Consider the following 16,175-nt stretch of genomic DNA (forward strand, 5'->3'; position numbering starts at 1 on the left):
TTTGTTACCATTATGAATGGAACCTTATTTTTTGTTAGGGTTTCTAGTTGTTTACTATTATGTAGAGAAATGCTGTTCATTTTTCCAATTTGATATTTCATGTGGCCAATTTGCTGACTCTCATTAGTTTTAATGGTTTGGAGTTTCTGTATGGAATACCAGATCACATCCGAATAATGACAATTTTGTCATCCTTCATCCCATTACTTATATACATATTTATAATGATTCATTGCAATGGCCAGGACCCCAAGGAATGAATAGTAGTAGGGATTGTGTTCAGCTGTGTCTTCTTCCTGATCTTGAACGGAATGAGCTTAAGGTTTTGTGTTAAGTGTATGATAGATTTTTGGTAGATAGCCCTTATCAAATTATGGAAGTTCCTTTCTACCCCTAGTTTTCTGAGAGCTTTTATCATAAACAGAAGTTGACCTTTATCAGTTTTTTTTTAAGTCTATGAAGGTGACCATGTGACTTTCCTCCTTTATTCCATAATATAGTGCACGACATTGTTCAGTTTCTAATGTTTACTAAAACCTCCTCAATGGTGATTTATTTTTATTTTTCATACATTTTTATATTTTCTTACCTAATATTTTATTTAGAAATTGTATTTACACTTAGAAAGTAAAATGGGTCTCTAATATTCATTTCCCAAATTGTCACTATTCAGTTTAGGAATCAAGGATATACCAGTTTTGTAAAGTGAATTTTTCTTCTTTTTTCCCTGTAATAATTAATCTGTATACCACAAGTGTTCCTTGTTCCTTGAAAGTTTAGTAGAATTCCCCTGTTAAACCTCCTGAGGCTTCTTTTAACTTACATTTCTGGTTCTTTAATTGTTGTTGGTCTCTTCAGAGTTTACTGTTTCTTGTTTCAGTATTGGTATTTTCTATTCTTGTGGAAATTTGTCCATTTTGTCAAGGTTTTCAAGTGTATTGGTTTATATATTTCAAAAATTTATTTTATCATTTAAAAATATCTATAGCTATAGTTTCTCCCCTTTTTAGATATTTATTTTTTAATTGCCTCTTTCTTTTTTCTGTCAGTCTTTTTAAAAACTTCTCATTTTTTTTTTATAGGGAGGAAGGTAATTAGGTTTGTTTATTTATTTATTTAATGGAAGCAGATACTGGGGATTGAACCCAGGACCCTGTGCATGCTAGGCATGCACTCTATCACTGAGCTATGCCCTCCTCCTTCTATCGGTCTTGCTTGAAGAGTGTTTATCTTATTAGAGTTTCAAATTGCCAAGTTTTGATTGCTGTTGATCTTCTCTATTTTTCTGCTTTATCAGTTTTTGCCTTAAATCTTTTTCTTCTTATTTTTTGGATTTTTCTCTATTGTTTCACATTTAAGTTCCTAAACTGAGGCTTCCTCCATTTGTTGTCAACCTGTTGATACAAATTTTCAAAAGAATACATTACTCTTGAAACATTGTTTTGGTAGTGCTTTTATTACCATTCAGTTATAAGGATTTATTTCTTTTATGTTTTATTTTTTAACTCAAGAGTTATTTGTATTATATTATTTAAGTTTTGAGCTTCTGTATTTTTGTTTTTTTAGAGCTGTCTACACTAGGGTAGATAATTATGATATAATAAAGAGTTCAGAACATAATGCCTCAGAAGACATTTATTTATTTCACAAAACATCCCTGAGTATGTAGGTGGCCCCACCCAAAGAAGTCATCAGGTCCTTTCTTTTCTTTTCTTTTTAAATTGAAGTATAGTTGATTTACAATATTGTATTAGCTTCAGGTACAAAGCAATCTTTCTTATTGCTCTGCTTTGAGCACTATGCTGACTCGCATGGTTGAAGCCTTCTTAGTGTCACCAAATCTGTGTTCCCCTCAGTGAGAAGACAGAATGCAGAAGTACAGATCAATTAGCTTCATTTTAAGGATATGAAGTTGCCCACTTCTGCTCATATCCCACTGGCCAAAAATTAGTCATATGGCTACAGGAGACAAAGTGTGTCAACTGGGGTTTGGCCAGAAAAACAGAAACTGAACGAGTTATGTTAACAGAGAGAATTTAATAGAAGAAATTGGTTGAATTGATGAAATACATGTTGAGATGACAAAATGGGAATATTGTCTTAATATAGACAGAAATAATAGATGCAGAAATCAGCTTTCATCCCCTAGGACCAGGGCAACAAAGGGAAGAGGTTGGGGTTATTAGAATCTAGAAGGTTGAAGGAATACTCCTGTAAAACCAGGACCCAGGCCTCTGACAAGGGGACAGCTGGTCCTAGTGTGTCAGTGAGAGAAAAATGAGACAGAATGTGGAAGAAACAGGAGTCAACTGCTGCCATCAAGGGGAAGGACTATTGCTGGGGTGATGCTGTCAGGAACAGGATGTAAAACAGGAAGAAGCACACAATTTCTCCTTCTAGCCTTTTGTCTCTCTTTCTTGTGCTCCGTCTCAGCAGAACCAAATAGGGAGCTGGCGGCCTCAGTGCCACAAAGCAGAGTGTAAAAGGGTCGGTTGGGCTAAGAACCAATGGATTAGTCACCAACACAGTCCATCTACCCTTTTGACTACTCAGCACCCGTAAGTGTCTGTCTACGCATATTTGAACTTCTATTTAACAACCATAAGACATCACATTTCACCTAATCTTGAACAAAGATGCTCTCATCTGTTCTCTAAAGAAGGGAGATGCAGAATTCTTCCAGTTATATTATCTATTCCTGTTTTGCTTTTCCTATTATTCTTCTTCTGCTTCTGGCATTTTTTGGATTGTCTCCTCCCAACATTTCCATTTTCCCCTCTGTGCTATATTGAAAGTTTAACAGTAACTTTCTTTTTTTTTTTAAGTGGTTACTCTAAAAATATTATCATATATTTTCAACAAAATCCCCTCCATTTGTAAGTTGTTCAAAATTTTAGTTCTTCTTTTAACACCAAAATTTGACATTGTTACTGTACTTTTGATAGAATTTTGATATTTTTGATATGTTTACCTTTCATTTTTGTTTACTTTTTTTTCCTTATCATTCCTTTTTGTGTTTCAGATCTTCATTCTAGGATGAGTTTCCTTCTTCCTGAAGTATATGCTTTAGAAGTTCTTTTGAGGAGAGTATCCTGGTAATCAATTCCTAGTTTTTGGTTTGTCTAAACAATAATTTTATTTTTGTTCTTGAAAGATATTTTGCCGGGCATATGGTTCTACTGTGACAGTTACTTTATTTTAGCACTTTGAAGATCTCGTTCCACTATCTTCTGGTTTCTGTCATTGCTGTTGAGAAATAAAAAGTAATGCTTTGGGGGTGTGGGTATAGCTCAGTGGTAGAGCACAGGCTTAGCATGCAGAAGGTCCTGGGTTCAATCCCCAGTACCTCCACTAAAAAAAAATAAAGTAATGTTTTGGCTTTTCTCTTTGGTGTGCTAAGGCTTACTATGTATCTAGTGTGAGTCTTTTAAAAAGTATTCTGCTTGGGATTCATTGGATTTCCTGAATTTGAGGAATAATCTTTCATCAATTCTGGAAAATTCCTGGATATTATCTCTTCAAATGTGCTTCTCTCCCTCCTAGTTTCTTTTTTTTAAACCACGAATTGGATGTTTGTTGGACCTTCCCACTCTATTCCATATTTCTTAGCCCATTATTCATTTACCCATTTTTTTTCTTTCTGTGCTGCACCCTGTGTAATTTCTTCATATATATGTGTGTGTTCTAGTTTCCTCTCCTTTCAGCTGTAATATAATCTACTTAATTTGTCCACTGGGTTTTAAAATTTTCATGTCTGCAATTTCTAGCTTTTCTTATTCAAGCAAATCTCCTTTTCCAATCTTGAGAGTCTGTTTTCCCTTCAGTATTTTTAAAATACCATCTTCGATTTCTTTAAACATTTAATATATTTATTTTATATTCTGTGCCTTATCATTCCAACATTTTTACCAATCGTAAGTCTGATTCTGAGGTTTATTGCTTCTGCTTGCATGGTTTGTAGAACTCATGTTCCTTGTGATTTTGTCTGTGGAAATTCTTTTAAGTCTGGGGCTTTAAAATGAATTTCCCTGAATAGAGTTAGTTTTTGCTTATGCCATGTCCTTGTGGGAATTGCCAGTGTGGGACCACTATAAAATTTTGTCTGGAGGTCTTTCAGGCTATACAGATAGTACAAATTTAGGCTCTAAATTCACAGGAATATGTGCTTATTGTTAGGAATTCTCAGGGGGAATTTTTCACTTGCTTTACTCATCATAAAGGCAGAGACAAACATATATTCCTAATATCTTTTTCAGGGGGAGAGCTTTTTTTTTTTTTTTTTTTTTTTTTTTTTTTTTTTTAAAAAGCACCAACTGAGGGTTTGCCCTCAGGTTCTAGAATTTTATGTATAGGTCTCTGGTCTTTCCTCTTACTCTGCTTAAGTCCTAGGATTTTTCTTCTTTGAAGATGGCCCATTAACACCCAAGTTTTATGCGGATAACTGCAGGAAAAGTTCTGAGTCTAGAGCTCTCTACTTTTCTGGATTCATGCTTTCTTGTTTTTGGTCTGCAAGGATATACTTAAGGCCCACTGTCTTTCCTTCAAGAGTGGCACAACCAAGAGGAAGTGTCTGGTTCCCAGGCCTCCCCTGCTCTCATTAAATTATAGAGCTAGTTTACATACAATTAATTGTACCTATTCATTTTTAAATTAGTGATATCCTGTCCCTAGTTTTCATGGACAACAAATTCAATTACTCATTAATCTAATAGTTACTTCTCTTATTCAGAGAACACTGAAGGACTGTTGATATCCTAAAACCAAGGAATGTCTTTTATGGGCTGAATTGTGTCTCCCCGACCCCTACCCCCAAATTCATATGTTGAAGCCCTAACCCTCAGTACCTCTAAATGACAGTATTTGGAGATAGGGCTTTTAAAGGGGTGATTAAATTAAAACGAGGCCTTAGGGTGGGTCCTAATTCACTCATGACCTGTGTCCTTATAAGAAGAGGAAATGTAAACACAGAGATACCAGGGATGCATGTGCACAGAGGCAAGAAGGCAGTCATATGTAGGCCAAGGAGAGAGGCCTCAGGAGAAGCTAAATCTGCCCATACCTTGATCCTGGGCATCTAGCCTCCAGAACTGTGAGAAATACATTTCTGTTGTTGCTTTAAGCCACCCAGCCTGCAGTACTTTGTTACTGCAGCCTAAAGCTGTCTCCAGTGCTGTAATTCAGACACCGTCTTAGCCTAGAGGGAGGAATGCTGGTTTGACTCCAGGGCCTTTCCAAAGCCGGTCCCATCAGGCCGGTAGCACAGCCTGGTTTGTCAGACGGACTTCACAAACCCCAGCCTAGGATGCGTCTCACTCATGCATCGTGTTTCTTTTTTTCAGGGTGTCATTCAAGTCTTTCTGTTCAAAAATGAATCTGAGGACAGGCAACTTGTCGGTGACGCTTCAGACTTTCCAGACTACTTGGTTTGGAGGGCCTGTGGGATGTGCTGGGAAGGAGGACTGGGGGAGAGGTGAGAACAGCAGGAGTTAGGGAGGAGGAAGGGGGACAGAAGCACTCCTCTCAGGCACGAAACCAGATTTCTTTCAATAAATGTGGGTGAGGAAGGCATTTCGTGAGGTCTAGAAGCACAGTGGGAAATGCAGGAAGGGAGTGATGTTCAAGGAGTTTAGGACTAAATGATTCAGAGGGGGCGCCCGTGTCGCAGCCCTCTTCTACCTCTCCTGATTAATTCGGGAGGCTAATTCAATCAAAAATAATTGCCTCTGTTCACCTTTATCATCCCCTTCCCCCAACCTTCATGTATCACAAATTCATTGTCATTGAAAAAGTGTTGAGGAGACAGTGCCTGCCTTCATGTGGCTCCAAGTCTGGGTGGGCGGCAGGGGCACTGAGCAAACGCTGAAAGGAGTGAGTGTGTCGGAAGGGGCAGTAGGGGGCGCTGCGGGAGCGCATGCGCAGAAAGAACCAGCTAGACCTGAAGGCCTCAGTGAGGAAGCTGAAACCTGAAAGATGAAGAGGCAGGGGAGGGAGAGAGTTTCAGGCGAAGAGAACAGGGTTGTGATAGCCCTAAAGTAATTACAGTGTCAGTTCTTGACACCGAGGAAGCCCCATGTGGCTGGACTTCGGAGTGACGGGATGGTGGACGGGGCAGCCTGCTGGGAAGAGCTTTCTAGGAAAGGGTGAGGCTTTTAGACTCTCCCTCAAGGACAATGGGAAGCTACAGAATGAGTAAGCAGGGGAGTGACGGTTTGATCCATCCCCGTTGTTGGGTAGATCATGAATGAATTGTAGGGCAAGACTGGGAAGGTTGCTGTTGTAATAGTACAGGTGAGAGATGATGTGGCTTGGAGGAGGGGGGCTTCTGTGGGGATTGAGAGAAGTGACAGATTTTGAACCTCTGGAACATTCTAAAGGATCTGCTCTGGAATGAGGGAGCAGCAAGAAGTTGTGACTCTCAGATTTCTAGGGAGACTGAAGAGCTAGTAGAGAAGATAGTAGAGGGTCTAGCTGTTACTCTAGGAGGTCTCTAAAGGGGAAGCAGGATTTAAAAAAATTTTTAAAGAGTGTAGAAAAGGCATAATAATATCTGGAAGCAGCATTGGGATGCCAAGTGATGGCAGATTGTATTATTGTATACAGTATTTGCCGTCTCTCCTGAAAGATACCCACTTGATACCAAGCTCAGCCATATGACTCACTTTAGCCAATGAAATGTGAACACAGTGATGTCTATCTCTTCTACGCTGAAGCTTAAAGAGCCACCTCATGGCTATCCGTATCTCTTTTTCCTCTGCCAGGAGATTGGCAGTGTTTCAGAGGCTGCCCCATCAGCCCAGGTCCACAAATGAATATGTGGAGCAGAGCCCAGATCACTCCTGCTCTGGGTGTGAGTGACTCTACATTTATGTGAGTCACAGGGATTTGGGATCATTTGTTTCCACAGCATATCCTGACTGCTCCCCACCTCCTCCAGACTTTGAGGTGTTTGGTGAGTAGAGGGATGAAGAACCTTCAGTTAGGATTGTGGGGGTTATCTTTGGGGAAAGATCTGGTTTTAGTTAAGGTAAGAGTTGGAGGGAACATTCAGTGAAAGGTTTACAGGGGTGACAGTGGAAGAGTTTGGGAAGGATGGAGGGAGTCAGGAGTAGGTAGAGCAAAAGACAACACAGAATGATGGAGAGGAGAGAACCTAGGATGATGAGAGGAGCTTATCTCTGGGGGGGTTACCAAGGAAAAAAGAAGATAGGAAACATGATGAGTTTGGTCATGACACCCCTTAGAGGACAGAGGGCTCTCAAGTTCAGAACCACATAGTGCTTCAGAAAGTAGCCTCCCTTGGGGAAGGTACAGCTCAGTGGCAGAGCACGAGCTTAGCATGTACAAGGTCCTGGGTTCAATCCCCAGGGGGAAAAAAAGGAAAAAAAAGAACTTAAAAAAAAAAAGTAGCCTCCCAGGCCCATCCACTCCCTGTCACCTCACTCTCTCTTTCTCTCTTTTTTAAAAAAGTTTTTTTTCTTTTCTTTTTTCTTTTTTAAATTGAAGTATAGTCAGTTTACAAGGTGTCCATTTCTGGTGTACAGCATCATGTTTCAGTGGTACATATACATACATATATTCCTTTTCATATTCTTTTTCATTATAGGTTATTACAAGATATTGAATATAGTTCCCTGTGCTATACAGAAGAAACTTGTTTATTTATTTTATATATAATAGTTAATATTTGCATATCTCTAACTCCCAATTTATCCATTCCCACCTCTCCTTTTCGACTGATAACCATAAGATTGTTTACTATGTCCGTGAATCTGTTTCTGTTTTATAGATGAGTTCTTTAGTGTTTTCTTTTTTCTTTTTTTAGATTCCACATATGAGTGATACCATGTGGTATTTTTCTTTCTCTTTCTGGCTTACTTCACTTAGAATGATGATCTCCAAGTCTATCCATGTTGCTGCAAATGGCATTGTTTTATTCTTTTTTATAGATGAGTAGTATTCCATTGTATAAATATACCATGGCTTCTTTATCTGGTCATCTGTTGTTGGATATTTAGGTGCACCTCACTCTCTTAATGTTCATCATCATCCTCATCATAATGGGCTTACTTCTCAGTTGTTGGTGTCCTTCTGATAGAATATGACTTCCATGCTACAAGAGTCTGGCCTGAGTTGTTTCATCACTCTACCCTGAATGCCAAGCACAGGGGCCCAAATTCCTGGAAGATGGATGAATAAATGAATGAATGAATGAAACTTATGGATCCACCCTGTTCATCATGGTCTCTCCCACCAGTGAAGGGTGATTCTCAACAGTCTGTAAGCCTAGGTTTGACTCCTGACTCATATTTTTCTGTCTTTGTCATTGTGGGCAACTTACCCAGCATCTCTGGCCTTGGTTTTCTTAGCTTTAAAATGGGATCGTAATGGTTATCTAAGTCATAGGGCTGTTCTCAGAATTAAATGAGATGATTTATCTCATGTGAAGGACTCAACATATTGAACAACTATCCAATTCGTTGATACTTGTTTCATCTTAATTTTAGAAATGACATCTATGCTGATGCCCAGTGCAGACAAATATGCCACTCCTCTCCACTAGAACTGCACACAGTTTTTCAATCTCCTTGCTCCTCAACCTTAGTCTAGAGGAAAAGTGGCTTCTCCAAAGATCCACAGGGTATATTGAAGACCCAACAAGGGCTTTCCCCACTATACCTTAGAAGGAAGTGGCTCTCTTGGCTGCTGAGGAATGTGACTCAAAGAAATATCCAGCAGGCAAGGGAGTGTGTTAGTTTCCTCCAGCTGCTGTGACAAATTACACTAACTTAGTGGCTTACAACAACACACATTTACTACTGCACAGTTCTGGAGGTTAAAGGTCTAAAATTACTCTCACTAGGCTAAAATCAAAATGTCACAGGGCTGCATTCCTTCTGAAGCCTTGAGGGGAGAACCCATTTCCTTGCCTTTTCCAGCTCCTAGAGACCACCTGCATTCCTTGGCTCATGGCCCCTTCCTCCACTTTCAGAGCCAGCACGGCATCACTCCAAACACTTTTTCCATCATCACATCTCCTCTGGCTCTCCTGCCTCCCTCTTTCACTTACAGGGACCGTTGTGATTGCATTTGGTCCACCTGGATAATTTAGGATACTCTCCCCACCTCAACATCCTTAGCTTGATCATAAAAGTCTCCGTTTTTCCATGTAAGTTAATATACCGACAAGTTCTGGGCATTAGGACGTGGACATATATTGAGGGTCAGTTTTCTGCCTGCCACAGAGGGCAAGTTGGAAGTGTGCTCCCAGGCATAAGAACACTCTTTGTGTCCCTCTCTGGTCTCCCCAGCTGTGTGCTGATCTCATCTCTTTCTTTGCCTCCTTTTCTCAGTCCTTACAGCTCATTTAAAAACAGGCGTTGGGGGGAGGGTATAGCTCAGTTGGCAGAGCACATTCTTAGCATGCACGAGGTCCTGGGTTCAATCCCCAATACCTCCTCTTTAAAAAAGTTAATTAAAAACAAACAAACAAACAAACAAACAAACCCAGTTACCCCTCCTCCCCAAAACACCCCCCCAAAATAAAAACAGGTATCATCAGATAGAGGCATTTGCCCCAAATTGCCTAATCCTTAAGAAAGGTGGTCCAAGTTAAGGTCTCCTCTAACTATGTCCACTAGAATGAGCTTGATCAGACAGAGTCTCCAGGTGGAGCCTATAGACCAGCACAGTCCAAGAGAAATAGAATGCGAGCCACAGATGCGAGTCACAGATGTAATTTCAAAATTTCTAGGAGTTCTGTGGGGGAAAAAGGGGAAAAAGAAATAGATGGAATTAACTTTAATAACATATTGTATTTAATACAGTACATTGAACATATTGTCATTTCAGCATGCATTTACTATAAAACTGATAGATATTTATATGTTATGAAACTTTTATATTAAGTCTTTGAAATCGGGTGTGCATTTTATACTTCAGCACGTCTCAATTCAGACTAGCTGTATGTCAAGTGCTTAATATTGACAGTATTATATTGGACTAGTGCAGGCCTGGAACATAAATTCTGCAAAGGCCCCAGAGCCTGGAACAGTCCCTGCCACAGTGGGTGCTCAGATTTGTCAAACACAGGAATTAATGGACTGTTCTGTTCAGATTTAGGCTGTTTTTCAAAAGCCCTGCCTGGGCCACTAACCCAAAGAAGGAAGCCTCTCTAGATGGGTTATTTGCATCTAATTTGCATAACCCCTCCCAGGCTGGCTTGCTTTCCAGGCAGCTTCTCTCAGGTGATTCCCACTGGGTCCACTCTTGTCTGGACAACGTTGAAAAGTGCACCATTGAGCTGCACTCAGTGCTTAGTCCTGTCAGGAAGGTAAAGGACAGAAAGAGGACTCTTCATGGAGCCAATTTTTGGGAGACCTCCATGGGTGGGTGGGTGAAGAAAGCCCCCAAACACGTCTCCCAAGGCCTTTTGTGATCTAGTTCTGGTCCCTAGTCACCTCTTGCCTTATCACCTTGTTATAGACTGAATCATGCCCCACTTCAAATCCATACACTGAAGCCCTGACCCACCCCCCCACCCAGTGTGACTGAATTTGGAGATAGGGCCTTTAGGGAGGTAGTTCAGGTTAAATGAAGTCACAGGCCTGGGACTCTAATCCAGTAGGACTGGTGTCCTTATCAGAAAAGGAAGAGATGCCAAGGGCATGTGTGCACAGAGCAAAGGCTACGTGAGGACGCAGCAAGAAGGTGGCCGTCTGCAAGCCCAGGAGAGAGGCCTCAATAAAAACAACCCTATCGGCACCATGACATTGGACTTCTGACCTCCAGAACTGTGAGGAAATAAATTGCTGTTGTCTAAGCCACCCAGTCTGTGGCATTCTGTTATGGCAGCCCCAGCAAACTAACACCTACCTTGTCTCTCACCAGTCCTTGGTGCTGCCCTTAAACTCCACTCCATTAGCTCTCCTGGCATAAGCCAGGTCTTGCTTTAGGACTTTGAACTTCTTTTTTCTGGGCAATACACAAGAAGTAGCAGAGCTAGCTGCTCAGCCAGGTGCCTTTTAGGGAGACAGAGCTGCCCATAACAGGTAAAGGAGACAAGGAGGAGTGTTGGCTGTGTGCCAGATCACTGCCAGTCACTGAACACACTACTCCTTAAACAAAACACTGTGAAGTGAGCACCACTCACCACGTTTCAAGGAAAATAATTCCAACAGTGAATATTTATGCTCTAAAGTCTCAAGCACTGTGCTCTGGACCTAACAAGCATCACCTCATTTAATCCTCACTGTGATAGAGGAGGTAGGAACCGTCATTACCATCCCTATTCTGTATGAAAGGCAGGCAGGCCCTGGGCAGTTCAGTCACTTGCCAAAGTCCACAGAGTGGGCAGCTGCCAAACAGAGCATTCTGACTCCAGAGCGCTCACTCCTGCCTGCTACACTCTGCTTTCCGTCCGCAAGTCATCAGAGACTTGGGCAACCACAGACTTGTCCAGCGTTAATAATTATCGTCTGGGGCTGCACTGGAATTCAGTTTTGTCAGAAGTGCTGTTACATTCATGCAACAAATGTTTGATGAGTGTCCACCCTAGGACTAAAAATCTGGAGTCTGAAGACCAGAGCCCACAGTTACTGCCTAACAGGAGGGTCAGCATAGTGGAAAGACAGTCATGCAAACAGTTATAACTCAATTAACTGGAGGAAGGTATTGAATCCAGTGGGATCCTATAAATAGCCCAGAGTTTGCCTCGACAGCCTTTCTTCACAAGGGAATTTATGCTAGAGAAAAACCAAACAAGACTGGCACATGTTGCCTGATTTAAAAAAAAAAAAAAAAAGAATTACAGTAGAGAGAAAAAAAGCAAAAGTGCTGTCTTAACCATATAACCACATAAGGGTCATAATATTCTTTGAATTTAAGAACAAGCTTAGTAAATGATTACTAAATCTTTTTTATCATCTGATATGATATGATAAACCATCCCTAAGTTTTACAGCAGTCATTGCTTTTCATTTATGGATTTCGTCTAAAAATGTTTCAAGCCTTAAAAAGAATTCAAGTATAAATATCTTTAACAGGAAAGAAAAACTAACAAGTTTCATTAGCACTGGGGATGTTCTTATCTTTTTTCTCCTTGGGTGTTAGAAGCTTGAGAACAGTAAATACTGCAGAATTCAAAAATACATTTGCTTTGAGATTGTCTTTGGCCTTCAAATATAGCTAACACTTTATTGATTGAAAACTAATTTCCATTCTTAAAGGGAAAGCATATATTCTGATCTTATGTTTTCCTCTAAAAAAGGGGTTTATGTGCTTTTTATCCAGATGAGGGAATAGCGTATTCAAAGGATAGCAACTTGAGAATATGTTTTGCTTTCAGAAACTCAAAGATTTATATACTTCTGAAGCATAAAGTTCGGGAAAGGAGATGAGACTGGGCTATAACTGAAGATAACATTGAAGAGCCTTTTTCAAAAAAAATTTTTTTGGAAGAGCCTTTTATGCTGTGTTAAAAAGCAGGAATTTTACCCTAATTGGCTGGTAGGCAGTGAAAAGGAAAAACTCTATTTCTCCCTTTACTTGCCACTCTGTTCTCAATGCTGGTCACCAAAAGTGTGGTCTTTCCCACACCAAGAAATTCTCCAGGTCTTTGGGGACACCAAGTGGATGTCTTACAATTCAGTTCAGTTCTGACACTACCTACCTGGAGTCAGCATGAGATCCCACAGGTTACAGGTTCAGTCCCACCAGTAAGGGGTCTCCAGGTTACCTGCAACCTCTGTCCGACTTGACTACGAGTTGGGGAGTCTCCCAAGCCCCTCCTCAGGTTCGATAATTTGCTAGAACAGCTCACAGAACTCAGGAAAACAGTTTATTTACTAGATGACTGGTTTATTAGAAAAAGATGCAACTCTAGAACAGCTGGATGGAAGAGAGGCACAGACAGGGCAAGGTGTGGGGTGAGGGATGTAGAGCTTCCGTGCCTTCTCCCGGCACGCCACCCTCCCAGCACCTCCAACAACAGGTGTTCACCAGCCTGGAAGCTCTTGGAACCTTTCAGTTAGTTTTTCAAAAATTTAAAAAATTTTTATGGAGGCTTCATTACTTAGGAACGGTTTATCAAATCATTGGCATTTGGTGATTAACTCAACCTTCTGTCTCTCTCCCCTCCCCAGAGGTCTAGGGGTAAGGCTGCAAATTCCAACCTTCTAATCACGTGATTGGTTCCCTGGCAACCTGCTCCCAACCCTTCGCTTTCTAAACTGAGGTATGGTTGAAAGGGGTTCATTAGGAATAATAAGAGACACTCATTTCACTTTTGTCACTCTTATTGTTTTTCCAGGGTTTTAGAGATGCTGTGTCAGGAGAGGGGACAAAGACCAAATATATACTTCTTACTTTAAATCACAATATCACAGGTAGCTGTTGAGAAATTTTGGGCAAAAAAAATTTGTTTCTTTGAAATGATCAATTATACCTATTTATAAAATTTCTCCTGATGGCAGCCCTGAGGATGGGTTGCAGAGGACCAGGAAGATCATTGAGAGTCAGCACAGATGATGAAGCTGCTGTTTCTGAGCTCCCAACCCACCCTTCTGGGCTTTGCTTTGTGATGCTGGGCTGGGAAATTCCTGCTTTGTCAGATGGTTCTGTGTTAGACCTCGGCAATGTGGTTTGTTGGAGTCTGCAGGAGGGTGATGAACTTGTCCTGGTTGGCTCAGGACTTCCCCAGTTTTAGCACTGAAAGTTCTGCTTCCTTGGGAACCTCTGTTCAGGATGGTTGGTCACCTTATGCAGAAGGGACTTGCCTGCTGTTCTTGTAAGTGTTACCCCAGCAACACTTCTTCGCTCTCGCGGTGGTGGTGGTGGCAGCGGCACTGCCTTCCTGTAGCAGCTGCTGAATCCAGTTTGTAGTTTTCTGACACTTGCAAAACCAGTTTCATCAGGAACATCAGCACCAGCTGGCTGGTGCCCCTTCTTCTGCCTCTTTGGTCCCCCAGCTCTAGGTGTGGCACCTGCTTCCTGCAGTTGCTACTTCTGTGCTGTCTTAGAGCTGTGGTTCTGAGTGTGGTCCCCAGACCAGCAGTGTCAGCATCAGCCGGGAACTTGTTAGAAATGCAAAATTCCAGGCCCCATCCCAGACCAGTCAGAGACTCTGGAGTCTGCCTTTTAACAAGTCCTCCAGGCGATTTGGCTAAACTTTAAGAATCCCTACCTTAAAGTTCTCTTTCAATTATCTTGATAACTACTTTATACCAAGCTGGCAATTCTTTATATTATAGTTTATATGTTAAATTCTCTCTGTTAAAGTAACTGGTGTGGTTTCTCTTTCCTTACTGGACCCTGTCTGATCCAGGGCCCACTTCAATAATACAAGTTAAAGATGAAACTGTCCAAACTAGAGTGGTGGGAGTGAGGTGGAGAAGAGGTGACACATAGGAGATATTTAAAAGGTCTTGGTTACTATTTGAGAGGAGGGAGGAGTCTAGGACAGCTCCCAGTTTCCCAGCCTAGGTTGCAGATGGACTGTGGTGCCCATTCACGAAATACAGGCACTATTGGAAGAGGGGTGGGTTGGGGGAATGATGGTGGAGATGACCGATTTGGTTTTGGATTTGATCAGATTCCAACAGAGATACCCAGGTGCGGACATCCCATCAGCAGTTGGCTATAGGTTCCTGAGCTCAGGAGAGATGTCTGAATGTGAGATTTGGAAATGATCAGCATCTAGATGTCAGCTAATGCCATGGGCCTGGATAAGCCTACCTGAGGATGCAGGCAGCATGAGAAGGAGGACCCCGAGCCAGGTGTCATAGGATTAGAGACCAGGACGCACCAAGAAGGGAAAAGCAGGCTAGTGGGAGGAGAGCTGGCGGGGTGGGAAGTTACAGAAAGTGAGGGCCGAGGGAGGTTCAAAGTGGTTAGACGCAGTGGAGAGGCCAAGGGGGTGTATTAACCAGGTCTCTTTTTCCCTCCTGTATTCTGACTCTTTGACATCTGGGGCTTTGCTGACCCTGTCAGGACTGCCCCTGTCAGGACTAGCCAGTTCTTACAGATAGCAAATAATTTACCCAGGAACATGCTTTCCAAATACAAACCAACCAATCCAGAGCCCACCCCCCAACCCCTCACCTCCTCTATCAGGTTCGCACACTCCAGCCGCTCTCTATCTGCCCGAATCACCCCAGGGCCAGGTCCCAGACAACCAGGGGAGACCTTTTGCCTCCTTATTCCACAAAAGGTAGCATACTGTGCATTCCAGTTGCACCTTGCTTTTTTCACTTAACTATATCTTGGAGGTCACTACACACACACACACACACACACACACACACACACACACACATGCATACACACCCTTTATGTGTATACTCCTAATAGATCTTACTTCTTTTTACAGCTGTAGAGTGTTCTATTTTTGTGGATGAAGCACAGTTGATTTAACCAGCACTCTATTCATGGCCGCTTCAATAGTTTCCAGCTTTTGCTGTTACAAATAGTGCTGCAATGAAGAGGCATGTTCTTAGGGCATTTCATCTTTCCATCTGTGTGTCTTTGCAATAGTATCTCAGACATGGGATTGCTGGGTCAAAGGGAGCATTCCATGGAATTTTTTCTTCTTTTCTTTTGCAAGGGGGAGGTAATTGGGTTTATTTATTTGATTTTTCAGTGGAGGTACCAGGGATAGAATCCAGGACCTCGAGCATGCTAGGCATGTGCTCTGTCACTTGAGCAATACCCTCCCCCACTTCCTCCATGGAGTTTACTCTTTTGCATTCTACCTGCAAGGTGTGAGATCCCCTGTTTTCCTAAAGCATTGCCGACAGAGTGTTGTCAAATGCTGGGAGTTTTGCTAATTGGATAGGTGAGAAAAAGGATCTTGGTGTGGTTTGAATTTGTGGTTTTAAAAAATTATGAGTAGGGTTGAGCATATTTTTGTATATGAAGGGGACATTTGCATTCCTTTTTATGTAAACTTCCTCTTCATAGATCTTGCCCACTTTCAATAGTTTTCTTGGTCTTTTTGGCCACAGTTTTTAGATGCTCTTTATATTTTAGGAATACTAGCCCTTTGTATATGATATAACTGTAAATTTGTTTTTCATTTTATCATCTGTAGTTTCTAGTTTGCGTATGGTAGGCTAACATTTCGAACCTGCAAGAGGTTTTCATTTTTGCTTGGTCATTTAACAAAATTCTCTTTCATTGCT

The 16,175-nt window shown here is 41.4% G+C and overlaps 1 long non-coding RNA gene across 9 annotated transcripts in view; it reads left to right on the forward strand.

The window, feature by feature from the left end:
- LOC123614609 (uncharacterized) overlaps positions 1-16,175 on the forward strand; it is a 93,941-nt gene that overhangs the window by 6,446 nt on the left and 71,320 nt on the right. For 2 of the 9 annotated variants that reach the window (XR_012509034.1, XR_012509028.1), the window contains exon 2: positions 3,023-3,095. The exons of 6 other annotated variants lie outside the window; for them this stretch is intronic. This is a non-coding gene — a long non-coding RNA (uncharacterized LOC123614609). Of the gene's footprint in view, positions 1-3,022; positions 3,096-13,139; positions 13,232-16,175 lie in introns of all 9 variants that reach the window. One more of the 9 variants, XR_012509031.1, reaches the window with a different exon arrangement.

The sequence above is a fragment of the Camelus bactrianus genome, chromosome 9, assembly GCF_048773025.1.
Source record: "Camelus bactrianus isolate YW-2024 breed Bactrian camel chromosome 9, ASM4877302v1, whole genome shotgun sequence".
Taxonomy (NCBI): Eukaryota; Metazoa; Chordata; class Mammalia; order Artiodactyla; family Camelidae; genus Camelus; species Camelus bactrianus.